General features: G+C 34.6%; 1 long non-coding RNA gene across 2 annotated transcripts in view; it reads right to left on the reverse strand.

Moving 5' to 3' along the window:
• Window positions 1-15,548, reverse strand: part of LOC108583810 — a 226,508-nt gene that overhangs the window by 42,294 nt on the left and 168,666 nt on the right. The gene's annotated exons all lie outside the window — the stretch shown is intronic.

A 15,548-nucleotide genomic window follows, 5' to 3' on the forward strand; every position in this document is an offset into this window, starting at 1 on the left:
CAATATCATTATTGGTCCACAAACAGCTCTATGGATTGCTTGATCAATTCAAACTAATATAGTGATTTTGTGAGAACCGATTGGACATTTTTCTGGATTTTTTCCTGATAATATTTTGGTATTTTTAAATAATTGTTTTTATTATTCATATATTTGTAAAATTTTTTATGAATACAATACCTACCCCTGCCTCATCCCTCAAAAAGCAGTATATAGTACTATTTGTTTACCCTAAAAACTTGAATTTCTTCTAAACTTGGGTATGGCCATGGGAGTGTACCATGCATGAGAACTCTACTCATCCTTGTGCTCCCCCAGTGGCTACAAAATTAGGAACTTCTGACTGTACCCCTCTGAGCTTCAGTTTTCTTCATGTAAGACGGGGGACTAATACCAACTTTGTCTGTGTCATAAAGTTGCTATAAGCACCTATTTAGAAAATGCTAAAGAAGGCACTTTATAAGTGATAAGGATTTATATCATAAATCTGTATTATTTTCACAGTTTTCTTATGTGTATTTTATTCTCCTGTGTCTTTCCCCATCTGGGAAGCATGGGCACCATCCTCTTTTCCACTATGTGAAATTGAAAAGGTGCTCTGTTAATAATTTATTGTCTATGTGGTACAGGTTTGTACATTTCTTGAGGGTGGGAACCAAATCTTTTTTTTCCACGTTAGTAATGTAGTAAATCTTTGAGTTTAATAAGTTTTTTCCTACCTAGATGTACCAAAATCTGCCCTAACATTTCACTAATGACCCCTCCTAGAATAAGATCCAAGTTGAGCATCCCCTACCCATGATCTTATATAAGATCATGGATCTTATTCTAGGAGGGGTCATTACTGAAAGACCAAGAGGACCTCATTAAAAAGTGGTTTTGCCCTCAAGGCAGCCCTATGATATGGCCCCTAAGCACAGTTTTATAAAGATTCTGTAGTGCTAGTCCCTGAGCTTGCTAGAACTGAGATTTCCAGATGTCCATCTGCTGCACAGACAACAGGAAGGTTGTTTTTGATGATACGATGTTTCTCATTTCTATTCACAGGTTGAGTATGTTCCCTGCTTCCTTTGGGAATTAAAGCTGCGGTCTTGGGTGTGGAAATCTCCAAAGAGTCCGAGACATAGTTCTCGGTTTTCAAATCTCACATTCAGCTCAGTCCCTAATTGCCCACAAAACTTCTGTTTACCATGCAAGGGTAAGGGACCACATGAGCCTTTTTTACCTATAGGCTGAGACCTCCTTCCAGAAGGCTGGCAATCTCGCCTTGGGGGATATTTCGCAGCTCATTATTTTTTCTCTTTAGATACGGTAGCCTCACTTCTGCTCATTAGGCTCCTTTCACTACATCACTGCCTTTCTTTAATGTGTCTGGTCTATTAAATAGCCCTCACCTGGCAAAGCCCCCCCAGTGTCCCAAATGCGGCTCTGCTTTCCCGCTTTCATGACTCAGTTTGGACGTCGTTTTAATAAGAGTAGCACAGGCACCAGCATCTCGCGTCTCCTCGAGCCACAGAGCCCTTCTGCAGTAGAGGGAGGAATGCCACAGAACTCGGAGGATATGCCACTTAGTGTTCACAGGTTCCTGAAGGATTTCACAGAAAACGAATGAGGTACACCAGAGGAACGGCTCTGAGCAGAAATATTGGCATCCCATTTATTCAGCGCTACCAAATATCAAAAGGCAATTGATTAAATATTGATCTGACAACTGCTTGAAAAGGAGCAGGTGCTTCTCACAATCTGGCAAGAAAACAGGGTCAGGAACAGCAAATGTGGGTACTGTAAAAGCATGTTTGCAAAATCTCCGTGTCTTCTTGCCATGATTAAAAGGCTTGTTAGTCATGGGTGAAATCCTATAGAGGGTATGTGCTTGAGTGTCAGTTCATATTAAGCTGCATGAAATTCATGCTTCTTCTTCAGTTAGAATCCCTCAAACTGACCCAACCGATGCAGTTGCTTTGTGGTGGTTCAGATGAGCTTCTTTAAACTTTTTCTGAAGGTCAGTCCTTGAACTGAAACAGATCTTAAAAGGGTAGTGTTTGAGTCTTTGTTTGCAAGTACAGAAACCCCATTGAACTAGCTCAAGTAAGAATTGGTTTATGAAAACATACAAACATGTAGGCATGTATATGTATGTGTATGTGTATGTTTATACATGTGTGTATATGAAACTGGTCTAAAGCTTAGAAGTCTTCAGAAAACAAGTGTCCTTCCCTTCCTCCCTCTTCCCCTTACTCCCTCCTTCCTCTACTCTGGGTATTACGGGCTTTTACTTTTGCCTCTCTCTGCCTATATGTGGGTTTTTCTTCTTCCCGACAGTCCAGAATCCCCTTAGCTCACCCATAACTGGCTTGGCTTTGGCTGTAGTTTGTCCTGGCACTGACTTCTGCTCCCAAATCAATGGCATTTTACCATTGCTATAGGCTAGATGGCAGTCATGAAAGCGTTGTCATTGCCCTTGTATATACAAAGTTGATCATAGTTATTCACATTGTCATCACTTCAGTTGAGATTTGTGCATTGCTGGTGCTACACATGCTAAATTGAATTGTTGTTTAAAATGTCTTCAGAAAGATTATACTATGATTTAGCATTGAAATGAAAAGGTTATCATGTACACAGAAAGGCATGTAAACAGAGCAATGGGGCATAAATTCGATATTAGCAAAGCAAATATTCATCATTGGAGGAATGGCAGCAATTTCATATTTTCTTGCAAAGCAACAACCAAGCACTTTACAAGACCTAAGAAAGGAAGACACCTACAAGTAGATGAAGCTGTGTTACATTTTGCTTCTGACATATGAGCAAAAAGATCACCTTATCTCATGTTGAACAATGCAATTGAAAGCAGAGAAACTGCCAAATCCTTCAGCACAAGCTAAAGAAATTTCAAAGCCATGAGAGGCTGATGTGACCAATTCATGTGTCAAACAAGACCATTGTTAAGGCAGTGAACATCTTTTTATCATAAACTGTCCAACTTCTAGCAACATTTGTTTCAACTGAGGAAAAAATAACGCTATTAATTTGGTCAAACGGTAAAGTACCAGAATCAAAACTTGCCAAATGGCTGTTCATCATCTCGGAGGAAAATCCTGGAGACAACAGTAGAGCACTCTTGTAAGAAACTCCACATCACTGATGTTCTTTGGGACATAGAGAAAGATCTTCTGTGGAAAGCCAAACATTGACAATTCTGAGCTTAAAAGCATCTCAGAAGAGTTAGACTAGATAGAAAAAAGTTTTAGGAATTTATCTCAATTATATTTTCCTTTTCATGTATGTGTACTTAGTACATCAAAAACAACTTCTAATATTTATAAAATAAAAAAGATTATGTGTTATTTAAAAAGCATTACAGCAGTTTAATTGGAGCATTTTTCTTCTTTTCTGGTGGCATATAAAACCATGGTTCATCTTATAATTGATGTCAACTTGAATGCAATGAAACACAGTAGGTTCAATAGAATGTTAGCAGAAGCCATGGAAGCAACTTTGGCATCACTTGCTTAAGGGGCAATCCTAGGGTCTCGAATTTCACTTTTTCTCCCATTCCACTGGCTGGAGTGGCAAGAGAGTTGCATTGCCCAATATGGTAGCCACTAGCTAGCCATGTGTAGCTATTTAAATTCTAATTAATTAAAATTTAAAACTCAGGTCTTTGATTGTAGTAACCACAATTCAAGTGTTCAGTAGCCACGTGTGGCTAATTACCATACTGAATGGCACAGATATACATAGAACATTTCCATTATCATAGAATATTCTATTAGACAGCACTGAACTCAGTGACTTTGGAAGCAGAGCATTGAAGATGACACAGCCACTCTTGGTCTGGATTCTTGCACAACCGCTTGAAGCTGGGATGCCCATTGACCTGGAACACTCACCTCCAATTGTTCACATGAAATAGAAATAAAGCACTTTGTTCTTCATGCTATATTATTGCTGGATACCTTAGTAGAGTGGTTCACCTTTGGCACTAATTAATACTGTTGTTTGACTTGTTTATTGTCTCTCTTCTCCAGTAGATTCTAATGGGGCGTGTATGTGTTTCAGAATTTAGCACAGTGCCTGACACATAGTAGGTCCTTAAAAAACATTTATTAAATGATTTATTTAATAAATATGAGCACATAGGAGGGACAGCCATGATTTAGAAGATGAGGAAAGGTTTCCTGCAGGAAGTAGCATCTAAGGTGAGACTTGAAGGATGAATCAGAGGCAAGAGAAATATAATGCAGGAGGAAGAGGATTCCAAATGAAGAGAAGACCTAAGGGGAGAGAGCAAGGGGCTCTGCAGAGAGCAAACATTCAACAGGTTTGGAGGTGGATGGAATCAGGAGGTGAGAGTTAGATGGGGAAGAGATTATAATGGGCTATGTAAGTCCTGTTAAGATCTTGTTTTGCATCCTGAGGGCAATAGAAGCGCTCCTAAAAAAAAAATTTTTGCTTTTACTGAGCCACTTTAAAATTTTCCCAGTAGAGTGAATGTTATATTCTTAGAAGCATTTGAGGAAGGAGAGTCCCTGACACTTTGGGTTAACAATTCCTGCACTTAGCCAAGATCCTTATGGAAGCTTTCCTTGTGTGTAACCTAATTTTTTTTAACCAATGTATATTTTTGTTGTTGTTGTTTAATGGACCTAAAACACACTGGTTACTGTTCTCTATGGTTTTTCTTTTTCATGAAGTGGGAAAGTACTGATGAATAGGTAAAACCCCTGTGTTATATATTAACTGGGCTGATGCCAAGCATGTTCCTCCATATGGCAGTTTGAATGAGGAGGGGCCTGATACAACCAGTAAATAGAAATGGGATAACAATGGAATCCCACTACACACTAAGAGAGATTGAAAGCCTGTCTCAAGTCTTGTCTTCCTTGGAACAATGATTCCAGGTACTATCACTTTCATTTATCAGTGATTTTGGGAATTCTAGAGTCTTTGTGAGAATGATGATATGTGGAAAACAGAAAAATCACCTCTATCACTGAGGTGATGCTAACAATTTATGTATATTCAAAGAACCAGCAGTATCAAAAACTTTCTCCTCCTGTCTTTTTTGTGCTCTCTCTTGAAGGCTCACCAACATTTATGACTTTGGCCATTGACGTTAACTATTACTTTCAATTCTATGTCTCTAATAGCTCTCTTGTGACTTTCAGATCTTCATGACTACCTATTACTACACATCTTCATCTGGAAGATTCAAAAGCTCCTCAAACTTAACATGTCCCAACCCTGATTCTCTATCATTCCCATATCCACCCTACAAATATGTTCCTCCTTTTTATTTATAGTGATACTATTTTGTCTATCCAATTATAAAATCCACAGACTTGTGAGTCGTCCTTGACTTCTGCTTTTTCTCAGACCCCTCAGCCTCTCTGTCACCAGGCTTAGTCATACCTGCCTTCTAAGCATCTCTTGAATTCACCCCATCTTCTCCAACCCCTCTACTCATTGCCAGAACCCATATGTTCATTGTTTACTATATCTAGCTGCAAGTTCCTACAATCTGGAGTGATATTTCTAGGACTCAAACCTAAGGATATCATTCCTTTGCTTACAATTGCTAAATGACTGCCCACTATAATACTTTCAGGAAAAAAAATCACACTCAAGAACAGAGTGCACAAGACCCTTCAGGATCTAATTTCTTCCCACCTCTCTCATTTAATCTCTCATCCTCTCCTTAGATCTCCTTATGCCTCTTCTTCAGCTACTAACAGACACAGTAGTTCTTACTCTACTTTGTACAGTTGTTCTCTTTACCAGACACGTACTTCCACCTCTTTATTCACCTGGAAAAAAATTTTACCTGGCCTGCAAGGTTTTGTTTGGTAGCTTTTACCTAAGGTTGCTTTTTTTCATTTCGAAGTAGCGCCGCTCAATACTTAGAGAACACCATGGTTTTGTCATAATACTTATGATGCCATGTAGAATTGTTTGCTAATTTGCCTTTTTTTCTGTCTAGACATGGGTTGCATCAAAGGTAGAAATCTATCTCATTCATCTGTATAAGTACAGTGCCTACCATAATGCCTGACACATAATAAATTACCCACAAAAGTCTGTTGAAAGAATGATCATTTTTTTCTTTTTATACAGTCAAAATGGTAAGATCAAAAGCCATAGTGATTATATTTGTATCATGGGAATGAAATGATAGCTACAGGTTCTGCAGCCACAGCAAACTGCAGGACTGGACCTAGGAGGTAGGGTAATCAGAATCACTTTTGAAAGTTTATCTGAAGATCTGGTTCTGATAAGCAAAAATACAGGGTTCGAGTGAGGGAGATTTGATGTCTTACCAACCACAAAAATCTGTAGGTGGAATATAATGTATTATTTATTTATCTTTCTATATTTATTTGTTTGTACTCCTCTTCAAACCAGGGAAGAGTGGAGGTACTTTGAATAAACTCATTTGATATAATAATTTGTTTAAATAGATGTAGAAAACAGGGCAAGGGAAAATAAAGGCAAGGAAATAAAATAAAATTAAGATTATACTTATTTTTTTTCCAATAGATCAACAGGGATGACAGATCAAACATTTTAAGATAAAATTTTAAAAACCTAGCCAAGGTCAAAAATTACAAAATAATCTCTGGGAAATATAAATAAAGCAGAAACTTAAAGCAGCAATTTAAAAAAAGCTAAGAGCCTCTTTGGCAATAAATCAGAATCCAGAATCAGGTTTAAGTCGATGGAAGGACGTGGTGTTCAGTAATTACAGGTTAAACTGGGAGTAAGAGTACCCTATAACTAAGACCTGGTTGAAGCTACTCATGGCTCTGTGACTGGGTTGGTAACATCCCAATGTCGTCATGAAATGGGAGCTTTGAGCAAACAACATAAAACCTGGGGTCCCAGTGGATCATGTGGAAGCAACTCCAAAACTGCTAGACAGAAAGAAGTGACCACATAAAGAAAGAAAGAAAAATACTGACATCAAACTCCCACTCAAAATAAGCCTGAAAACCAAATTTCCAAACACATGAAGAAATGAACATTAAGAATGACAGTTGATGAAATCAACAGTTAGGAAATAAATTTTCTTCAGATAAAGGGAAATTAAGATAGTAATATGAGAATAACTTTAATATTAGTATATCTAGGATCCTCAAAAAGACAAAAGAAAGACTATGACACAGAGAGAGAAAAAATGGAAAATTATGAAATGCAAGTAGGCAGAGTGGCTAAAATGACACTGGAATAAGTGGAAATGAAGAAGAACCATTTAGCAATCTTAGAAATAAAAATATAATTATGAAAGCAAAGCAATAAACAAATCAATAAATAAGTCAGTTCTAGATTGGACTTAAAGAGAAAATTAACGAATTGGAAGATAGTCTTGTGGAATTTGTAAAAGAGTACAAAGAGTACGTTGTATTCCTAGTTATACAATGAAAGACCAGTTAAAAGCAAGAGTGAGAGAAGACTTCAACATACATCTAATTGGAGTTTAAAACAAAGGAACAGAATTTTCCAGAATTATGGCAATTACATAAGGTTAGTAAGTACTCAGATTAAAAGACGCACCAACTCTAAATGGTATGAATAAAAATAAATCCAAACTTTAGACAAATTGTATTGAAATTTTAGAACATTACGGATAAAGAGAAAATTTTAAAAGCTACTAGAATGAAAAAGATAAATTATCTTCAAAAGAACAGTATTAAACTTAAAGCAGGTTTCTAATCTACCATAGATGCCAGAGACAGTGAAATCTTCAAACTGCTAAGGGAAAATCGTTGTCAACCTAGATCTTCATTTTCAGCTAAAATATCACTTACAGATGAAGACAAATAAAGGTATTTTCAAATATAAAAGACCCATTGATATTCACTAAATGAACAATTAAAGTATATGTTTCAGTAAGTAAAAAAGTGAATTCAGAGAGGAGTGGGCTACCGGAAATCATTATGAGCAAAGAAAAACATAATAATAATATAGGTTGATAAAATTAACTAGTGACCACTTAAAAAGCAAGAGCTATAAATTGTGTGGTTAAAAAAGGATGGAACTAAAATTCTAGACAAGATAACAAGTAACATGGGAAGGCTATCAGGTGGTAGCTAAAGGTTTGGGGGAGAAGAATAAAGATATTAAGTACTTTTAGACTTTGATAAAACATTTATAATTAAATTTTCATGTTGAAAATGTAAGAATAATTAGTAAAACAAGATAGAAATGCAACATATATCTTCTAAACTAGTAGTGGGAGGAAACAAAAGGGAATTTTTTTCCAATCCATCAGAAGGTTGGAAGGATAACAAAAGCAGAAAACAGGAAATAAGCTGATAAAAATTAGTCCAAATATATCAGTAATGCAAAATTACATGTATAGCATGGTACCATTTATGTAATGTTTAAAAACTCACAGAGCAATTAATTCCATGTATTGTTTTCAGGTATATATCTACCTGGTAATCTCATTAGACGAGCATGGAAATGATACATAACCCATATCTAGGGGAAGGAAAGAGAGAATGGGATGGAAGTGAGGTACACAAAGGACTTTCACTGTGCACTCTATTTCTTTTAAGAAGTGTATGGTAAATGTGACAAGAGCCTAATATTTTATAAATCTGAGTGATGGGTCCACAACTGTCACTTTCTGGGCATCTGAAGTACCAAAATAACTATACCTAAGTCCATATCAAATATAACATAACCTCCAATTATCCAAATGAAAAAAAACTTTAAGAACAGCTTTTGGTCATTTTGAATTCGTAAACTTCTAAGGAAACAGACAGAATAGTGAAAGATCTACTCAGAATATTTAATTTTCTAATAAAGTTATATATACATACTTAAAACCATATTTTATATAAAAAATTATTAATTTGGAAATATCCTTTTTCCTTATTAAACAATCGTATTTAAACTAATCATGCATCTTTGACATCAGTAACTTTCTTAGTAATTATAGGGATATGTTTGAGCCATCTAACACAGTTCTCCTGTTCGTATTATCTTCATTTTCCTCAAAGGTGAGATATAGTACCCTTTATTCCATGTATGAAGCTGTCACTGGAAATACCTGAAGCTTCAAGTTCTTACCCTCATATTAGGAAAATTTTAAAATAAATTTGTCCTGTGGGTTTATATTTACTATTTCCAAAGGTATCCACTTACTGCATTACTTTTTAAGCAATTCTTAAATGACTTGCTTACATCAACATCTAACTCTTGCAACTGTGAGGTCATGCCCCTATGTATAATGATAAATATGCATTAAATTTATTTGATTAATTTTAAATCTATTCTGTCAGATGATCCTCCAATTGCATTGATTGAAATAATTTCTGGCTACTGTGTCTTGACCAAACAAGTATTTTGTTAATCAAAATAGATAAAGTAAACCAAAATAAGAAAGACAGTGTAATGGCAACAGGAGATTATCTTATATCTGGCATAACCTTACATTCAGCCTTTTTTTTTTTTTTTTTTTGCTATTTCAAATTCACAGGAATGTATAAAAATAATGTAATATGAACATTTGTATATCCATCACCCAGAAGAGACTACTATTCTGAGCAATAATTTTGGCTTTTAAAAAAGCTCCTTCCAGGCTTCCAGTTCTGGGACAAGACAACATAGACTCAAATTTTCCTGCTCTTACCCTCTAAATATAATGAAATATCCTAGAAATAAATCAACAGAAAATGATAAAAAGGATTCATTCTAAATGCTGGATAGAAAAAAAATGGACTGACTAGGGACCTCAGGACTTGAAGAACAACACTGCAGTGAGTTCTCTGGGTTTTCTTCCCCCCTGTCCCCGCCCTTTTACAAGGAAGAGAGAAATCTAGCAATGACGTAGCACAGAGACCCATACCCAGTGGCAGTGGCAGGCCAATCTATTCACAACGGTTGTAGCATTAGAGCTCAATCCAACTCCTGCCCCACACCAAACAATAGCAGCAAACCCAATGTATTAATAGCAGGAGCAATAGTGGGTCCTGAGTTGGACAATCCACCCACACTCTACAGCAGCCAGCAATATCATCAGTGGGGCCAGCAGGTTCTATGGTTTCCAGTCATTGATTTGGTAGCAGAAAATGACCCAAGGTGAGTGTCTCCAAACCCTCCACTTAATGGCAGAGAACTGTCCAGACCTTGTGCTTCCTGATCCTTTACTCAGTGGCAGAAGGCAGCCAGGTAGGCTATTCACTCCTTCAGAGGCACCTGAATAAGTAGGAGTAGGAAGTGAAATGGTGCCAAGTGACCAGTGAACAGGCTAGGTGAAATGCTCTCCTACTTGTAGGTTTGGAATACCCTACTCACCATATAATAATACTAAGAGAACCAGAGAAGCACCTTCCACTTCTGCAAGTGGCACCAGCAGGTGTCTAGTGGAAGCTCAAGTAGAGTTAGATGATTAAAGTAGACCAGAATATTATCACAAAGTTTCAGAAAACTAAATTATCATTGAAACTACAGGTCACAAAAGTAGGAGAGAACCCATAAGCTAAGCCTAAATAGTGCAAAAACCTGCTATAAGAGAAGATTTAAATAGTCTCCTAAATAAGATCCAAAATGTCCAAAATACAATTAAAAAATTACTCACCATACTAAGAACCAGGAAGATCACAATTTGAACAAGAAAGGTAATCAACTGATACCAATGACAAGATGAATTAGATTTCAAAATATCTGACAAAGATTTTTCAGCATCCACCATAAAATCGCTTCAACAAATAATTATGAATTATTTTAAACAAATTAAAAGTTTAAAAAACATAGCAAAGGAATAAAAGTTATTTCAAAGGTACCAAATGGAAATTATAGAACTTAAAAATACAATAATCAAAATAAAAAACTCACTAGATGGGCTCGTAGTAGAGATGACAAAAGGAAGAGTCAGTGAACATGATAAATGAGCAAGAAAATTTACTCAATCTGAACAACAAATAAATAGATGGAAAAAAAGAACAGAGTCTCAAGGATTTTTAGAACACCAAAAAAGATATAAATTTATATCATCAGAATCCCTGAAGGAGAAAACGAAGAACATGGGACTGAAATGGTATTTGAAGAAATAATTGCTGATAACTTATCAAATTTGGCATAAGATCTAAGTATACAGATTTGAGGAGCTGAATAAAACCCAGATAAATAAACCCAAAGAAATTCATACCAAGAAAAATAATAAACACCTGAAAACTAAAAACAAAGAAAAAAAATATTAAAAGCAACCAGAGAGAAACAATGCATTGCCTAGAGGAAACAGGAATTCGAATGACAACAAATTTCTCATTAAAAAACATGGAGGCCAAAAGGAAGTGGAACAACATTTTCCAAGTGCCAAAAACAAACAAACAAACAAAAACCAACTGCTGTTAACCATGAATTCTATATCTGTTGAAATTATCTTTTAGGAATGAAGAAAAAATAAAGACATTCTTAGACAAAGGAAAACTAAAAGAATGTATTGCTAGCAAACATACCCTTAAAGAATAGCTAAAAGTAGCTTTCTGAATGGAAATAAAATTATAAAAGATACAAAAGAAGAATTGAAACTTTGGAAAGAAAAATAATAAAATGGGTAAAAATAAGGGCAAAAAATAAATTATTCTCATGAGAATCTTTAGTTATATTTGATGGTTGAAGCAAAAAATATAACAATATCTGTTGTGGTGCTTAAAATGTAGAGAAAATACATGAAATGATTATATTTTCCAAGTGAGGATGGTAATGGGACATTAATAGAAGACTTCAATTTTTTGCTAGAAGCAATCAAACACTGATACCTGTAATAAGTTACGTATGTATATTGTAGCACCTGGAGCAACCACTAAGAGAATTATACAAGTGCTATACTAAAAACTAGTATAAATGCAATAAGATGGAATTTTTTTAAAAGTTCAAGTAATCCACAGGAAGACAAGAAAACAGACAAAAGAAACAAGAAACCAACAGAAACACATAATAAAAGGGCAGACTTAAAGCTAACGGATTAATAGTTACTTTAAATGTAAATGGTTTAAATACACCAATTAAAAGATTATCACAGTGGATAAAATGTAATGAGTCAATATATGTTTACTAACATTAACTCACTTCAAACACAATGATATAGGTATGTCAAAAGTAAATAAATGTAAAAGGTATATCATGCTTATATTAACTTTTTAAAAAATGGAACTAGTTATATTAATATTAGAGAATGTATACTTCACAGCAAAGAATGATACTAGGGAAAAAGAGTAGCATCATGTAATTACATTGATCAATACCATAAGAAGTAGTGAATCTAAATGTGCATGTACCAAACAACAGAGTTTTAAGATGCATAAAGCAAAAACTGGCAGGGCTGAAATGAAGTCTGGAAAACAATTCAGGAATAAAATGAGAAATTTGACAAAATATAGAAATAATTTTTTTAAATTATATAGATATACTAGAAATAAAGAATACAATAACTGAATTGAAAAACTCATTAGAAAGCTTTAGCAGCAGACTTGATTAGAGAAGATAGTCAGTGAGCTTTAAGACAGAACACATGAAATTACCCAATTTTTAAAAATCAAAATCAAATCAAGTATTTTCTATGACCACAATGGAATAAAACTAGAAATCAATAACAAAAGGAATATTGGAAACTGTACAAATTCATGGAAGTTAAGCAACATGCTCCCAAATAATGAATGAGTCAATGAAGAAATTAAAAAGCAAATTTAAAAATTCCTTGAGACAAATGAAAATGGAAATACAACATACCAAAACCTGTGGGATACAGCAAAAGCTGTGCTAAGAAAGAATTTTTTAATAACAAATGCCTACATCAAAAAAGTAGAAAGATTACAAATAAACAACCTAACGTGATATATCAAGGAACCAGTAAAACAAGAACAAACTAAACTCAGAATTAGTGGAATTAAAAAATTACAAAGATCAAAGTGGAAATAAATGAAATAGATTAAAACAACAATACAGAAGATAAAGGAAACAAAAAGTTGGGTTTTTTGAAAAGATTGACAAAATCAACACACTTTTATCTAGACTAAGAAAAAAAAGAAGACTCAAACAAATAAAATAAGAGACAACAAAGGAGATATTACAGCTAATACCACAGAACACAAAGGATCTTAAGAGACTATTATGAACAACTATACACCAACAAATCAAAAAATCTAAAAGAAATGAATTCCTGGACACATACAAACTACCAAAACTGAATCATTATGAAGTATAAAACCTGAACAGGCCAATAATGAGTAATGAGAGTGAAGCAATAATGAAGGCTCTCACATCAAAGAAAAACCCACGACCCGATGGCTTCCCTGCTGATTTTAACCAAACATTTTAAGAAGAACAAATACCAATTCTTCTCAAACTTTATCAGGAAATGAAGAGGAGGGCATACTTCCAAACTAATTTTACAAAGCCAGCATTACCCTGATATCAAAACCAGACAAGGACACAACAGCAACAACAATAAAACTACAGGCCAATATCCCTAAGGAACATAGATGCAAAAGTCCTCAACAAAACACTGTCAAACCAAATTCAACAACACACCAAAAAGATCATTCACCATAATCAAGTGGTATTTATCCCAGGGATGCAAGGATGGTTTAGCATATACAAATCAATAAACATAATACATCACATTAATAGAATCAAGAACAAAAACCATATGATCATTTCCATAGATGCAAAAAAGTGTTCAACAAAATTCAACATTTCATCATGATAAAAACACTCAACAAATTAGGTATAGAAGGAGCATACCTCAACACAATAAAGGCCATATATGACAAACTCACAACTAATATCATAATGAATGGGGAAAAGTTCAAAATTTGTCCTTTAAGATCTGGAATAAGACAAGAATGTCCACTTTCACCACTTTTATGTAACATAGTACTGGAAGTCCTAGACAGAACAACAGAGCAATAGAAAGAAATAAAGGGCATCAAAATTGGAAAGGGGGAAGTCAGATTGTTCCTGTTTGCAGATGACATAATTATATATACAGAAAATCCCAAAGACTTCACAAAAACACTATTAGAGCAATAAATGAATTCAATAAAGTTGTAGGACACAATATCAACATACAAAAAATCAGTAGCATTTGTATATGCAAGTAGAAAACCATCAAAAAAGAAACAAAGAAAGCAATTCCATTTAAAATAGCTACAAAAATGATACCTATGAATAAACTTAACCAAGAAGGTGAAAGATCTCTACACTAAAATACTGTAAAACAATGATGAAAGAAAGTTAAGAGGACACAAATAGAAAGATATGCTCATGAATTAAAAGAATTAATATCATTTAAATGTCCACACTGCCCAAAGAGATCTACTGATTCAATGCAATCTTCATTAAAAAAGAAACAATAATATTCTTTACATAAATAGAAAAAACGATCCTAAATTTTGCATGGAACTACAAAAGACCCCATACAGCCAAAGCAATTTTGAGAAAATGGAACACAGCTGAAGGCATCACAATATTTGGCTTCAAAACATACTACAAAGCTATAGTAACCAAAACAGCATTGTTATTGGTTGCATAGACCAATGGAACAGAATAGAGAGCCCAGAAATAAATGCACACATTTACAGTCAACCGATTTTTAACAAAAAAGTGCCAAGAATGCATATTGTGGGGGAAAATGTATCTTCAATAAATGCTGCTGGGAATAGTGGATATCCACATGCAGAACAATAAAACTAGATATTTATCTTTGACTTTGCACAAAAAACAAATCAAAATGAATTAAAGACTTAAATTTAAGACTGAAATCTATAAAATTACTATAAGAAAACATAAGGAAAATGCTTCCTGACGTTGGTTTGGGCAAGGGCTTTTTGGATAGAAGCTCAAAAGCACAGGCAACAAAAGCAGAAATTGACAAATGGCATTACATCAAACTAAAAGACTTCTGAACAATAAAGGAAATAATCAGTGAGTGAAGGGACAACCTACAGAATGGGAGAAAATATTTACATACTATGCATTTGACAAGTGGTTAATAACCAGAATATACAAGAAACTCAATGCGATAGGAAACAAAACAAATAATCTGATTTTAAAATGGGCAAAAGATCTGAATAGACATTTCTCAAAAAAAGACACACAAATGTTCAGCAGGTATATGACAAAATGCTTAGCATCACTAATCATTAGGGAAAGGCAAATCAAAACCACGATGGGATATCACCTCACTCCAATTAGAATGACTGTTATTAAGAAGGCAAAAAATAACAAATTCTGTCAAGAATGTGGAGAAAGGGAAACTCGTATACACTGTTGGTGGGAATGTAAATTAGTACAGCCATTATGGAAAACAATATGGAGATTACTGAAAAAAAAACAAAAATAGAATTATCACTTGACGAGGAATCCTACTGGGTATTTATCCATAGGAAAATAAATCAGTTTATCAAAGAGATATTTGCAATCATGTTCATTACAACACCACTCACAATAGCCAAGAGATGGAATCCATTTAAGTGTCCAACAAGTGAATGAATAAAGAAAATGTCATACATATACACAATGAAATACAATTC

This window comes from Papio anubis, chromosome X (genome assembly GCF_008728515.1).
Source record: "Papio anubis isolate 15944 chromosome X, Panubis1.0, whole genome shotgun sequence".
Taxonomy (NCBI): domain Eukaryota; kingdom Metazoa; phylum Chordata; class Mammalia; order Primates; family Cercopithecidae; genus Papio; species Papio anubis.